General features: G+C 41.4%; 2 long non-coding RNA genes across 5 annotated transcripts; one reads left to right on the top strand and one right to left on the bottom strand.

The window, feature by feature from the left end:
• Nucleotides 1-2,065: 2,065 nt before the first annotated feature.
• LOC124046403 lies at nucleotides 2,066-9,302 on the bottom strand. Of its 4 annotated transcripts, none has more exons than XR_006841008.1 (4): nucleotides 8,983-9,302; nucleotides 8,728-8,759; nucleotides 3,951-4,065; nucleotides 2,066-3,673 (listed from the first exon to the last, which is right to left on the bottom strand). It is a non-coding gene; the product is annotated as an uncharacterized LOC124046403 (long non-coding RNA). The 4 variants fall into 4 exon arrangements; XR_006841007.1 differs by having other exon boundaries at nucleotides 2,066-3,388; nucleotides 3,490-3,673; nucleotides 8,728-9,297; XR_006841010.1 differs by having other exon boundaries at nucleotides 2,066-3,030; nucleotides 3,490-3,673; nucleotides 8,728-9,293.
• LOC124046404 lies at nucleotides 8,661-11,908 on the top strand. The gene is made up of 4 exons (XR_006841011.1): nucleotides 8,661-9,530; nucleotides 10,277-10,378; nucleotides 10,955-11,122; nucleotides 11,333-11,908. It is a non-coding gene; the product is annotated as an uncharacterized LOC124046404 (long non-coding RNA).
• Nucleotides 11,909-14,320: the final 2,412 nt, after the last annotated feature.

Below are 14,320 nucleotides of genomic sequence, written 5' to 3' on the forward strand. Positions count from 1 at the left end.
TAAAGTGGAGGAGTCCTACCCACACATCACACCCAATGGATGTGCTGCTCATGGATTGAATCTGCTCCTCAAGGACATCATGGCACTGAAAACAATGAATACACTCTACAAGAGAGTCAAGCAAATGGTTAGGTATGTGAAGGGTCATCAAGTTATAGCAGCAATCTACCTCACCAAGCAAAGCGAGAAGAATAATATCACCACATTGCTGCCCAGCAACACCCGTTGGGGTGGTGTTGTCATAATGTTTGACAGTCTCCTGGAGGGGAAGGAGTCTCTCCAAGAAATGGCCATATCACATTTTGCCGATATGGACAGCTCAATCAAGAGGATCCTCCTGGATGATGTATTTCTGGAGAGAGTGGTAAGCAGCCTGAAACTCCTGAAACCTTAAACAGTAGCCATTGCACAGATTAAGAGAGACAATGCCATCCTGTCTGATGTTCAGACTCTGCTTGCAGATGTAAGAAAATAAATCCATACTGCCCTGCCCACTTCACTGTTGCTCCAAGCTGAGGAAACTGCAGTTCTGAAATAAATCAAAAAGCGTGAAGACTTCTGCCTGAAGCCCATACACGCCACAGCGTACATTTTGGACTCCAAGTATGCTGGCAAGAGCATCCTGTCTGGTGCAGAGATCAACAAGGCCTATGTTGTCATCACTACCGTGTCTCCGCCACCTTTGCATGGATGAGGGCAAGGTTCTTGGCAGTCTGGTCGAAGTACACTTCCAAGCAAGGGCTTTGGGATGGAGATGCAATATGGCAGTCGTGCCAACATATCTCATCAGCCACCTGGTGTAAGGGACTTGTTTGGGAACACACACACCATAGCTAGCAACAGGCTGACCAATACATGGGATGAAAAATTGGTAGCCATCCTGGCAAATTTGAGGGTTTTTGAGCCTGACAACGAGCCATCCTTAACAAGGTTGGAAAGTTACAGTGAAGATGAGGCCTCAGAGTCTGATGTTCAAGAGGTGGACATTGAGGAGATCCAGAGAGAAGAGAGGAAGACAATCAAAGCTTAAGTTTCTAGACTATCATTTCACATTTTATCATATTCCCTTTATTTTGTTGTTCAGTGAAATCATCCCATGTGAAGAGTCAACTCATTTAATTAATTTGTAACTAAATCATTTCTAAAAATGTCTATTGATACGATTTAATCATTTGCAAATATGTCTACTTATGATATGGGTTTATGTTTCTGTCTCCATATGATATGGTAAATATATCCAAGGCAAAAAAACATCTACATTTAAATTGTATTAATATTAATTTGCATATATTTCCATTTATTCCCACGGAAAGTTTCCACCTCTGAATATTCCCCAAAATGTACAACCCTAGTGGTACATGGCCATAATACACGACTAAGTGCTGTATCCAGGCACTCCACATTGCGTCATATATCAACCACACCCCCTCGGGCCTTATTGTTTAACTATACCAGTGGGGACCGACTGAACCTCATTGGACAACAATTAAGAAAATCTAGTCCCGGTTTCCCAGAAGCATGAGCTCCGTTAGAAACATTGTTCGAACCATTTAGCTTAATGGTTCTAACGATGAACTTAGCCTTTAGATGCTTTTGGGGAACCGGGCCCAGCAGTTAATGATAAAGATTCTGGATGTAATACAATACGTCAAGTAGCTATATCATTGTGGGCAGTTTTCATAACAGAAAAATACAACATAACACTCTCTAGTTAGAGAATGGAATAATTACACTCGAATAATTAAGATATCCAAGTGGCTGCATTAAACTATCTCAGTGTTTACCATATTTATGGTGCAGCTCGTTTCTTGTTGTGACAAGCTGCCTGTGTTTACGACTTTAGCTTTCAGCAAGAACATGTGTAGAGCAGTATACCCTTTGCTCTCATATTCAATGAGGTTCAAATAACATTATCAGATGAAAAACATGCAAAGTAACCCATATTTGAACTTCGTGGTCTGCAGTGCCTCTCCCATCCAGAGCTCCTCTTGCATGCCCTCTACTGATAGTGACTTATACGACAAGCTCCAGTTAATCAGGCAATGATTATCACAGGAGTCATCACCATTATTTCACATTTATTTAACACTATCACCACATGGCCTTGGGGGGACATTTTTACCAATATATACAGCAGTGACATCTATAATGTGAATTGAGCCTTGTCATAGACTCCTCCTCTGGATTTCTCTCTGTCATTCTCATACACTACCTTCACCACATGGGGTACTGAAAGTTTAATTCCTAAGAGGTAACGTGAAGAAGGCAAAGAAATAATGGAGAGAGGAACCAGACGGAACATAGCATGTTATCTAAAGCCCTTTTCCAAACATAATAGATTAGTGGAATGAATGTAAAATGTAGAATACAGTTTTGTAGTGAATTGCCATGAAAGAAAATATATTACAGAACAGTCTCAACAGCCAATTATTGCAGAATATCCAAGGATATGCAGTAACAACAACCACCAGTATTTCAGTTCTCAAATCATAGCACCATTTTCTCCAATTACATTAGATGATTTTTCCCTCTGGGATACTGTGTGGCCCAGAGCCTAGATAGTGATCTATGGCTATGACTGGTGTGACCTATGCCATTCCAACTGCAGTTTATATATACACATCACAAACAGTAAAATACATACATGACGAAAGACAACAAAGACATAACAGATGATACTGACAGTCTGCTACCTAAACACAAAACAATTTGAACATGGAAATGTCATGTCAATGTTCAGGTGGAAAGGTGTCAGTTTGGAAGACCAGAGCCCCCTTGCTCTTCCTTGACACTGACACTGCCCCACTGACTCCAAGGCCTTCTTCTGGTGGTAGCTTTCTGCCCTCAGTTCCTAAAAGCAGAACTCAGAGGCGACACTGAGCAACAGGTCCTTGCAATACATGCTCTGCTTCTGAGCTTTCCCCTCTTCCTGCTGCTGATGTTGCTGCAGTCTCTTCAGAGGAGTCTCATCCCCGCAGGGCTTTCGTGCAGACAACACCGAATTCACCGCTGGGTTGATCTTACAGTGTCCTGGAGGAAGGTGCCAGAACAAATAACTAAAACCTTAAGAACACAACTGGAGTAGACACAAACGATGTCACATAAATACACCTTGGGGTTACTGCTGGGTTTTAGTCATCCCGTTTTAAAATAATTTATTGCTAGATAGACATTACTTTAAATAGAAAAACAGATATTTGCTTTGGGAAAAGCCACAGGCATTAATTCATTCAGTTATGAGAGAAAAGTGAAATGAATGAGGGCAGCAAAATAAGATGATCTCAGTGAACACTTTCGGAGGCTGATCCGACTCCTCCACAAAGGGCTAGAAGTTTGGCTTGCTGGGCGGAGCCACAACACTGTGACCAAACCTGGACTTCATAGACATCTACAATTGAGCACACACAAATGATGTCAAATAATTTAGCTTACAAATCATCACGTCACCGGGTCATCACATAAAAAGTCCCATTACTGCGTGTCTCATACCTTTATGTCGCTCCATTTCTCATTCTCCTTAGATCTCAATGGGGGTGGGGCCATCCAAGATTCCAAATTTGGATCAGACGGTCCAGCACTTGGCAGCCTTGTAGATCACAGATCACAAGGCAACTGTTTAGACCACTGTTGGCAGGGGCTGGTGGGCCTTGTAACTGTATCCTTAGTGAATTACCTGTGAACAAACAGGAAATATAAGGTAAAACATCATAACAGATTGAAATCTGTTGAACGTCAAAACCTCCATGACATTACACAACCCAACATGACATCTGGTGTTTTAAGATGGCGCTGAAGAGGTTGGCTGACGTTTTACATGCCCATAACCAATTGTGCTATTTTTTTTTGCGTTGTTTGTAACTTATTATTTTACTTATTTTGTACATAATGTTGCTGCTACCGTCTCTTATGACCAAAAATCATTTCTGGGCATCAGAACTGGGATTACTCACCACGAACTGGAAGAAGCTTTCTCCTTTAACGAGTCCAACGAGAAGGGTATACTGCTCTCCCGGGAACAGGCACAGATCCCCATCATTTGAGTGAAGAGGACGCAGAACGGGCTTCCTTTTGAGAATCAGTAGGGGAGCGAGTAAACTCCCACGGCCATCAATTATATTTGCTGATATGCAATCATTGGAAAATAAAATTGATGACCTACGATTATCCTATCAACATGACATTAAGAACTGTAATATCTTATGTTTCACCGAGTCATGGCTGAACGACGACACGGATAACATAGAGCTGGAGGGATTCTCAATGCACCGGCAGAACAGAGAAGCTATGTCTGGTAAGACGAGGGTGGGGGTGTGTGTCTTTTTGTCAATAACAGCTGGTGCGCGATGTCTAATATTTAAGAAGGGTAGAGTTATTGCTTGTCTGAGGTAGAGTACCTTATGATAAGCTGTAGACCACACTATCTATATTATTTGTAGCTGTCTATTTACCATCACAGACCGATGCTGGCACTAAGACCGCGCTCAACCAACTCTATAAGGCCATAAGCAAACAAGAAAATGCTCATCCAGAAGCGGCGCTCCTAGTAGCCGGGGACTTTAATGCAGGCAAACTTAAATCAGTTATACGTCGTATTTACCAGCATGTCACATGTGTAACCAGACAAAAAAATAATAGACAACCTTTACTCCACACACAGAGATGCATACAAAGCTCTCCCCTGCCTATTTGGCAAATCTGACCATAATTCTAGTCCCCTGATTCCGGCTTACAAGCTAAAACTAAAGCAGGAAGTACCAGTGACTCGCTCAATATGGAAGTGGTCAGATGACACGGATGCTACGCTACAGGACAGTTTTGCTAGCACAGACTGGAATATGTTCTGGGATTCATCCCATGGCATTGAGGAGTATACCACCTCAGTCATCGGCTTCATGAATAAGTGCATCGATGACGTCGTCCTCACATTGACCATACAAACATATCCCAACCAGAAGCCATGGATTACAGGCAACATCCCCATCGAGCTAAAGCTGCCGCTTTCAAGGAGCGGGACACTAATCTGGACACCTATATGAAAATCCGCTACTGTAAGGGGTAAAATAGAACAATCAATAAATGGGTACATAACCCGACGCACATCAGACATAACGGGCACAAGCACTTACAATAAACAATTCTGGACAAGGACATGGGGGAAACAGAGGGTTAAATACACAACATGTAATTGATGTAATTGAAACCAGGTGTGAGGGAAGACAAGACAAAACCAATGGAAAATGAAAGGTGGATCGGCGATGGCTAGAAGGCCAGTGACGTCAACCGCCGAACACCGCCCGAACTAGGAGAGGGACCGACTTCCGCGAAAGTCTTGACAGCTACGCCCTCAGACGAACCATCAAACAAGCAAAGCGTCAATACAGGATTAAGATTAAATCCTACTACACCGGCTCTGACGCTCGTCGGATGTGGCAGGGCTTGAAAACTATTACGGACTACAAAGGGAAACCCAGACGCGAGCTGCCCAGTGATGCGAACCTACCAGATGAGCTAAATGCCTTTTATGCTCACTTCGAGGCAAGCGACACTGAAGCATGCACAAGAGCACCAGCTGTACCGGATGACTGTGTGATAACACTCTCGGTAGCCGATGTGAGCAAGACCTTTAAACAGGTCAACATTCACAAAGCCAGATGGATTACCAGGACGTGTACTCAAAGCATGCGCAGACCAACTGGCAAGTGTCTTCACTGACATTTTCAACCTCTCCCTGATTGAGTCTGTAATACCTACATGCTTCAAGCAGACCACCATAATCCTTGTGCCCAAGGCAGCGAAGTTAACCTGCGTAAATGATTACCGCCCCATAGCACTCACATCGGAAGCCATGAAGTGCTTTGAAAGGCTGGTCATGGCTGACATCAACAGCATCCTCGCAGATACCCTAGACCCACTCCAATTCGCATACCGCCCCAACAGATCCACAGATGACGCAATCTCAATCGATCTTCACACTGCTCTTTCCCACATGGACAAAAGGAACACCTATGTGAGAATGCTGTTCATTGACTAGTGCCCACGAAGCTCATCACTAAGCTAAGGACCCTGGGACCAAACACCTCCCTCTGCAACTGGATCCTGGTAAGGGTAGGCAACAACTAGTCTGCCACGCTGATCCTCAGCATGGGGGCCCCTCAAGGGTGTGTACTTAATCCCCTCCTGTACTCCCTGTTCACCCACGACTGCACGGCCAAACACGACTCCAACACCATCATTAAGTTTGCTGACGACACAACAGCTTCTACCCCCAAGCCTGCTGAACAATTAATCAAATGGCCACCGGACTATTACATTGACCCCCCCCTCCATTTGCTTTGTACACTGCTGCTACTCACTGTTGATTATCTATGCATAGTCGCTTCACCCCTACCTACATGTACAAATTACCTTTAACCTGTACCCCCGCACACTGACTCTGTACCGGTACCCCCTGTATATAGCTCCGTTATTGTTATGTTAGTGTTACTTTTTATAATTTTTTACTTTAGTTTATTTGGTAAATATTTCTTAACTCTTCTTGAACTGCACTGTTGTAAGTAAGCATTTCCCAATAAGGTCTACACTTGCTGTATTCGGCAAGTGACAAATAAAGTTTGATTTGATTTGTTGGGGCGGAATGCGAATTGGAGCGGGTCCAGGGTGTATGGTGTTGATGTGTACCATGACCATCATTTCAAAGCATTTCATGGCTACAGATGTGAGTGCTATGGGCGACAGTCATTTAGACAGGTTACCTTGGTGTTCTTGGGCATAATGACTACGGTGGTCTGCTTGAAACATGAAGGTATTACACACTGAGTCAGGAAGAGGTAGAAAATGTCAGTGAAGACATGCCAGCTGGTAACTATGTTAACAGTCTGATGTTCAGACAAACACAAACAATGTAAAGCCACTCAAGGACATATTGCACAACTTGTAATGCTTTACAAAGCAAGTAGCAAGCAAGGTGTCACGCATTATACAATGGGTGGTTTAATTCTGGATGCTGATTGGTTAAAGCTGCATTCAAGTCAGTGTCTATTCCACAAGTTACCACCAGCTAAGGCTATGACACAGACAGAAAAGGTAACCCTAGACAAGTCACATGGGCTATAAAGCTGAAGTATCCCTTGGAACATATTCTCGCCACCAAATATGGTAGTGAGAGGAAGTCCATTTGGGGGTAGTGGGAAAGGATGGAACTAGAGCTGTGTTCGAATACCCATAGTAATACTGTATACTACATACTTAATGAGTATATACACTCCATACTATAAATTCATTTTAGTATACTGTAAATGAACATTATCCTTTCAGTTGAGTGTACTAGCGCTTCACCTGTCTGCCGGAAGTTGATGCTGTTGCTATGCAACCTGTCTTGCTATAAAAAAAAATGTTTTACTTCTGTTGTGTTCATAAATTCAATCGGGAGGAGGCTGAACAATAGAACGAGTCAAAATTCACCTAAGGCTGAAAAACAGCAAAAGGACGTTGGCTGAGCTGGAACACTAGCACGAGGACATAGCAAATGAATGGAATCAAATGTTCGCAGAGCCTGTTTTGACTAGCGTGATGCTTAGACTTCCATTTTGCCTAAATGGCACCAAAAAAATGTATCCCTTTTTATTTTACCACTACAATTTGTTCACCGGACGAAACTGGGAAAAAACAACTTGTGTAGAAGTAAACATCTGCACCTCGATGTTGTCAATCTATAAACAATGTGAGCGGGTCTCATTGCCAACAATAGCGAAGCAGGCAGTGTGACGTATAACAATAAACTGGGAATAGAATGTTCGGAAGGCGAGTTGGTGCCACAATGCTCAATAGAAATAATAGGAGCTGGCAGGGTGAAAATTGCCCTAAAATAAGCCGTTTTTTCGTGATTACTTCAAAACAACAGCAAGCAGCTGGGAAATATGTTCATATTATGAAACTGGGCTCCACGGCAGATGCAAAGTGTTTCATGTTTCCGGCGTATCTGGAGTGCCCCCTGGCGTTCGTAAATTCAGAGCGTTCATGACGCACTGGCCGAGGAGTAGGGTTAATCCGACTCACAACGGCAGTCAAGCACCCTTGCTAACTGGCTAACGTCGTTGGCTAGGTTGCTAGCTACTTCCAGACACAAATGACACCTCACTCTGACCATTTTGCTCGCCCTAGCAGAGCTGATTAGGCTGTTTATATGTTGTCCAAAAAGTTGGAGACTGCTGCTGGAAACAATTTAATGACACCGGCCATATTCAACGTCAGGCGTTGATGTATTTTGGCGAATTTAGTACGACATCCTGGAACTTTTGGCATACTAACTATATCCATACTATGACCAAGAACACTAAATACTCAATTTAGTCACAAATAGTACAGTTAGTATGAGTATTTGGGTGAATCTGGCCAGACATTCTGATAATTTTCTCATTGATGTAACATATGATCAATACATTTATGTTCCAAAATCTAGCATTTGATAGGAAGTGCAATACGTTTTATAGACTTTAAATGGAGTTGTTTAGGAGTGCAAGGTCGAATTGATTTATGCACACCGCACACACGTCACAGTAAATTTATGCAAATACTTGCTACATGCCAATAGGAGCTCGTGCTTCACTTTGCCCACCTCCTTGCTTCATTTGTTCCCATTGTAAACGACACCGATGAACTATATTGGGTTAGTTATATATAGATCTTTATAATACATTCATTCGTCTATGACGTTGAAATGATTATTACCTTCTCATCAGATCAATCAGGCAATTTGTCCACTGTAAAAAAAATAAGGCAAGACATTCTCCCCTTCATTTTAGACTTGCATGTAACATTTTTGCAAAAGCACTTAACTAAGCTAGCTTCAGTAGCAAGTCAGCTTGACAACAGAAAAACAGCTAGCTAACGTTAGCATTATTAGCCATAGTAGCTAGTTAACGTTACTACAAAGCTTGGGTTTCCAAATTGTATTAGGCTAACGTTATATAAAAGAGATCTTACCCTGTTTAGTAAATAGATATATATTTAATTTGTGTTTCGTCAATGTTTAATAACACTAAGTCTTGTCATTTTTCCTGCTGGTTGCTCATGTCGCGTTCAAATCAACTGGAAACTCGGAATTCTCCGACTTCCTGGGAACTCGGAGGGAAAAAATCGATTTGAATGGTCATGCATTTCGGGAAGTCAGGTCTCTCCCTAGAGCTCAGACTTTCCGAACTAAAGATCACTGACGCCATGATTTAACATCGTGTTTTTTTTCGACTTCCCAGTTGTTTTAAACGCAGCATCATTTCACTTCCTTTGTATATTTTGAACTCTGAACGGAACCTTGAGAAAATTTGGACGACGTTGATTGGATGGTCAAGCCCAATGACGTGTTCAAACGTGTAGTCCTAAACAAGAAACGAGTTTGAAAAAAAGTTGTTGTATCAACAACTTCCGGTACATTCAGTGAGCGATGTCTTAGAAACATAAACATAATTACTAAATTCGGTAAAATGGACAACCGTTGTTATTGTTGTTCATCAAAGTTCACTCTCTTCAGGAAGGTTTGTTTGTGCCCCCTACCCTACTCCCTTTACGTTTTTGTAGTTGGATATTTTTATTCCATGTGTAACTGTTCTCGTATGCGTCGAACTGCTTTGCTTTATCTTGGCCAGGTCCCAGTTGTAAATGAGAACTTGTTCTCAACTAGCCTACCTGGTTAAATAAAGGTGTAAAATATATATTTTTTTAAATGCTACATGCTTTATGTCCCTACCAGCCTATGGTGAATTTCTTTGTAGACTGTAGCCTTGAAATAATATATCCTAAATCATTAATTGTCATTATTTATCAGGCTCCCTGTCTGGCTCCTGACCTATTTAGAGTGTTTATATGCTGTTTAATATGACATGTAGCCTATTTGAAATTATGTTTGCTTCATACGTTCACCTTTTCATGTTTATTCAACTACTTTTCATTCAAATCCATATGGTTTGGTTTCAATACTTCAAAATCAATTGGTAGGTCCAGGTAGTCACAAAAATAGATGGGTGTTGGTTAAATTGTGATTTCAATGAATGCATGGAGTTTTTTCCCCCCTGTGAGCCTGGAGTGGTTTTTAGTGGAGCAGTAGGAAAGGACATAGATTGCCGGAGCTGTGAACAAGCACCATTCCATGAGCTATGTATGAGCAGGACTTTCAACCACTCAACTCCACTCACATACTCTGGTGGGGATGCATCCCAACCTAATTTTAGATAGTGCTACTTTTCATAACCACAAGAGGCTGCTGTTTTTAACTCATTCCCAGCTCACGGAATAAGCTGCATTGGATGAGGCCAGTGGCTACAACATACCTCCTGAGCACAGTGGTGCAAAAAACACCGAAATGACAGCTTCCCACAAGAAACAGGTAATAAATATGCAGTCCTTTTTGAACACACACTTCAAAGGCTGCGTTTACACAGGAAGCTCAATTCACATCTTTAGACAATTATTTACATGTCTGATACCTATTATATTTTTCCCATATTATGTAAATGAAAAAAAAACACATGGAATCGGATAGTTGAACTTCACACCACCTCCATATGTGGACCTCAATCGTGATACAAACCCGATCCTCCATATGCGACCTTTGTCTGGATGCTCAGATCAGATATTGTTTTGCTCCTATGTGTTTTTTGTGTGTGTTATTTTTCACATAACCAGATGTTACTATAAAAACCACTCCCAATAACAACAGTGCCAGTAAATGTGCATTGCATCGGTGCTACTTCAAAGGCTACATCAGTGTGAATTCCCAAATTGAATATGGGTCACATGTAAAAATCTTACTGAGGACAATCAGAAAAAATCATCAGATATAGAAAGAAAATCAGATTTGAGTTCTTAGGGTGGCGGTGTAAACACAGCCAAAGAATCCCACAAATAAAACAGACAGTAAAAGCACAAAATGAAGTATATATTTGTTTGATCTATGTTTAAGACACCAGTTCTATCGTGTTCATCATCGAGGACCCCAGCAGCTGCCCTGGCCAGTCAGGCTTTAGACAGTGATGAGGATGAGCTTCCCTGGTGCTGCATCTGTAATCAGGAGACCTCCATCCGCTGTCACACCTGTGATGGGGATCTTTTACTGCAACCGCTGCTTCAGGTACTACACAATACTAATACTACTACTACTACTATGGCCACATATCTATGCAATGATTTACAAGAAAGTGAAGTTCGTCCCTGTGCTTGTCATTGTTTTTTCGAAACATGACCTAGATAAATCTTGTATAAACTTCTGGCATTCTGCAGAGCAACACATGTATGAAGTATTTAGTATGTTAAATTATCAATCTGCTCTCCGTTTCTCCAGGGAGTGCCATGATATGTATGACAGGAAAGAGCACCACACAGCTACAGTAGTTACACGGCACCTAAGAAAAACAAGAGGACGACGACGTGAGACTGCAGGGGCTGGCATCAGTGTTTCTTGGAGTCACTCTAAAAGATGTGTACTATACCTTTTAAGAGGCTGGACAGTATTCTTGGAATTCTGCAGGATCACAAAGAGAAGGCTTATCCAAACACTACTACCTCTCTTTAGGGTTGAAAAATTCCAGTAACTTTCCCAAAGTGCCCTGGTTTTCCAGAAATCCTGGTTGGGAGATTGCTGGAATTATGAGGGAATAAGCAGGGGTGTAAAGTCCTTAAGTAAAAAAAATAGTTTAAAAGTACTACTTAAGTAGTTTTTTGGGGTATCTGTACTGTACTTTACTATTTATATTTTTGACAACTTTTACTTCACTACATTCCTAAAGAAAATAATGTACTTTTTACTCCATACATTCTCCCTGACACCGAAAAGTACTTTTTATTTTACTGGATGACATTCACTTGTACTTGAGACATTTTCTATTAAAGTATCTTTACTAGGGATGCACTGATATGACATCTTTGGCCAATAGCAGATATTTCCTTGCCAAAAAAACCCGATACCGATAACCAATGTTTAACATTTTAGTGGCCATTTAAGCATTCTAGTGCAGTTAAATAGTTGAAACACTCACACACACTGACCAAAAAGTTATTTTGTTGGCATTTACATATGTCCCCATTACCTGTAAAACCTCATCAAAACCTATTTCTTTCACTTACTTGCTGTGCTGTTTCCTTGTCCATTTATTCAGTCTGAACCAGGATTTCATCATACATGTCAAGCAGTGAAGTTTCAGCTCTGTCTGTCTGTGGCCTCTCTTCCTCGGTGTGCACTGTCACTGAGTCCGTTTCCATCTTGTCCAGCTGTGTTTTAACATTTCACGTAAACCCTGTTTCTTATCTGCATCGAAGTAGCGGTCCTTGTACTTGGCATCTAGCATGGTGGCAACACAGTAGAGGCTCAGAGAGAATGTCACCGAATCGCTTGTTCACAGCCTCTAGTAGAGTACTTTTCCAAGTTAACCCAACGGTCTGTGTTGGCATTTTTGTTGAGCAGGCGTTTCAATGCCTTGACAGGGTATCACGTCTGCTGCAGACGCAGTTGAGCTTATTTCTCGATTCAGTTGTTTGAATGGAGTTAAGAGTGTTCATGTTTCCAAGTGTCAAACATGTTCTCAAATGCCATTGAAATGGCAGCAGTGGTATGAGAACCAGCACATTCTTGAGCATGCAATACGGCTTTCCTCAATACGAAATCCTCGTCGACCCACTGTGCTGTCAGACTCCTAATGCTAATAGGGCCGACATCGCTGGTCCAAATGTCAGTCGTGAAGCTAATAGCAGTGACGCCCATAGATGTGAGTTTCAACAATACTGTTCAACTCCGGTAGTGTAACATCTGAAAAATAGCAGCTACTTGGTAGTGTGTAACAGTGCTCGATCAGTTCGCGAAAGCCAACATCATCAACGACAGAACGGTTGATTGTCAAGGGCAATGAATTCCATTATCTTGCCGTTAATGGATTTCGCCTTTGAGGTGTCTCGCTGAAATTTTCTTACTCTTTCAAATGACTGCTCGACTTGATGACTGCTCGATACACACAGCAGACATTGTGGGCTAGGTTAGGAATGCTGTGTTGCGCTATATTTTTTTGTGGCGGCATTACGTCATCTACCTGAGTTACATAGGTATGCATGTCAGCTTTGACATCGGTTTTGCACATCAGCATTAAACTAGACATCGAGCCGATGTTGTAAGTTTTAGCTAATATCGGTCGATTCCAATATGCTTACCGATATATCGTGCATCCCTAATCTTTACTTTTACTTAAGTATGACAATTGGGTACGTTTACCGCCACTGGTAATAAGAATTAAATCCGGTAATCCTCGTAAAACCAGGGAACTTTTGGAAAGTTACAAGAATTTTGCAACCCTGCAGTGCATTCGGAAAGTATTCAGACCCCTTCCATTTTTCCAAGTTTTGTTACAGCCTTATTCTAAAATGGATTAATAAAAAAAATGTCCTCATCAATCTACACACAATAGCCCATAATGATAAAATGAAGACAGGTTTGTAGAAATGTTACCTAATTTATTCAGTAAATTAGGTAACTAAAAAACAGAAATACCATATTTACATAATTATTCAGGTCCTTTGCCTATGATACTTGAAATTGAGCTCAGGTGCATCCTGTTTCCATTGATCATCCTTGAGATGTTTCCACAATTTCATTAGAGTTCACTTGTGGTAAATTCAATTGATTGGAGATTATTTGGAAAGGCACATATAAGGTCCCACAGTTGACAGTGCATGTTAGAGCAAAAACCACGCATTGAGGTCTAAGGAATTGTCCGTAGAGCTCCGAGACAGAATTGTGTCGAGGCACAGATTTGGGGAAGAGTACCAAAACATTTCTGCAGCATTGAAGGTCCCCATGAACACAGTGGCTTCCGTCATTCTTAAATGGAAGACGTTTGGAACAGCCAACTCTTCCTAGAGCTGTCTGCCCAGCCAAACTGTCATTATGGGGTATTGTGTGTAGATTGATGAGGGGCAAAAATACAATTCATTTTAGAATAAGGCTGTAACGTAACACAATTTGGAAAATTTGAGGGGTCTGAATACTTTACAAATGCATTGTACCTGTCTTACAAAGAGACTAAGAAGAAACCCTGATTATGTTGCTAATCTAGTGTAATACATAGTAATCTGTCAAGTGTAGTTATAGATTTCTTCTAAATGGCTATACTATGAGTAACATTATGGGGTTGCATTAGCATAATTTAATGCTTGCGATTAGCTACATAACTGTGTTGTAGATTCACTTGACATTCACAGATCAGTAATCCAATCAATATCAGTCAATTACTTGTGGACTGTATTGCCAGTATTGATTTACATTTAATTTGTGAGGTTAGTCTAA

The sequence above is a fragment of the Oncorhynchus gorbuscha genome, linkage group LG10 (assembly GCF_021184085.1).
Source record: "Oncorhynchus gorbuscha isolate QuinsamMale2020 ecotype Even-year linkage group LG10, OgorEven_v1.0, whole genome shotgun sequence".
Lineage (NCBI taxonomy): Eukaryota > Metazoa > Chordata > Actinopteri > Salmoniformes > Salmonidae > Oncorhynchus > Oncorhynchus gorbuscha.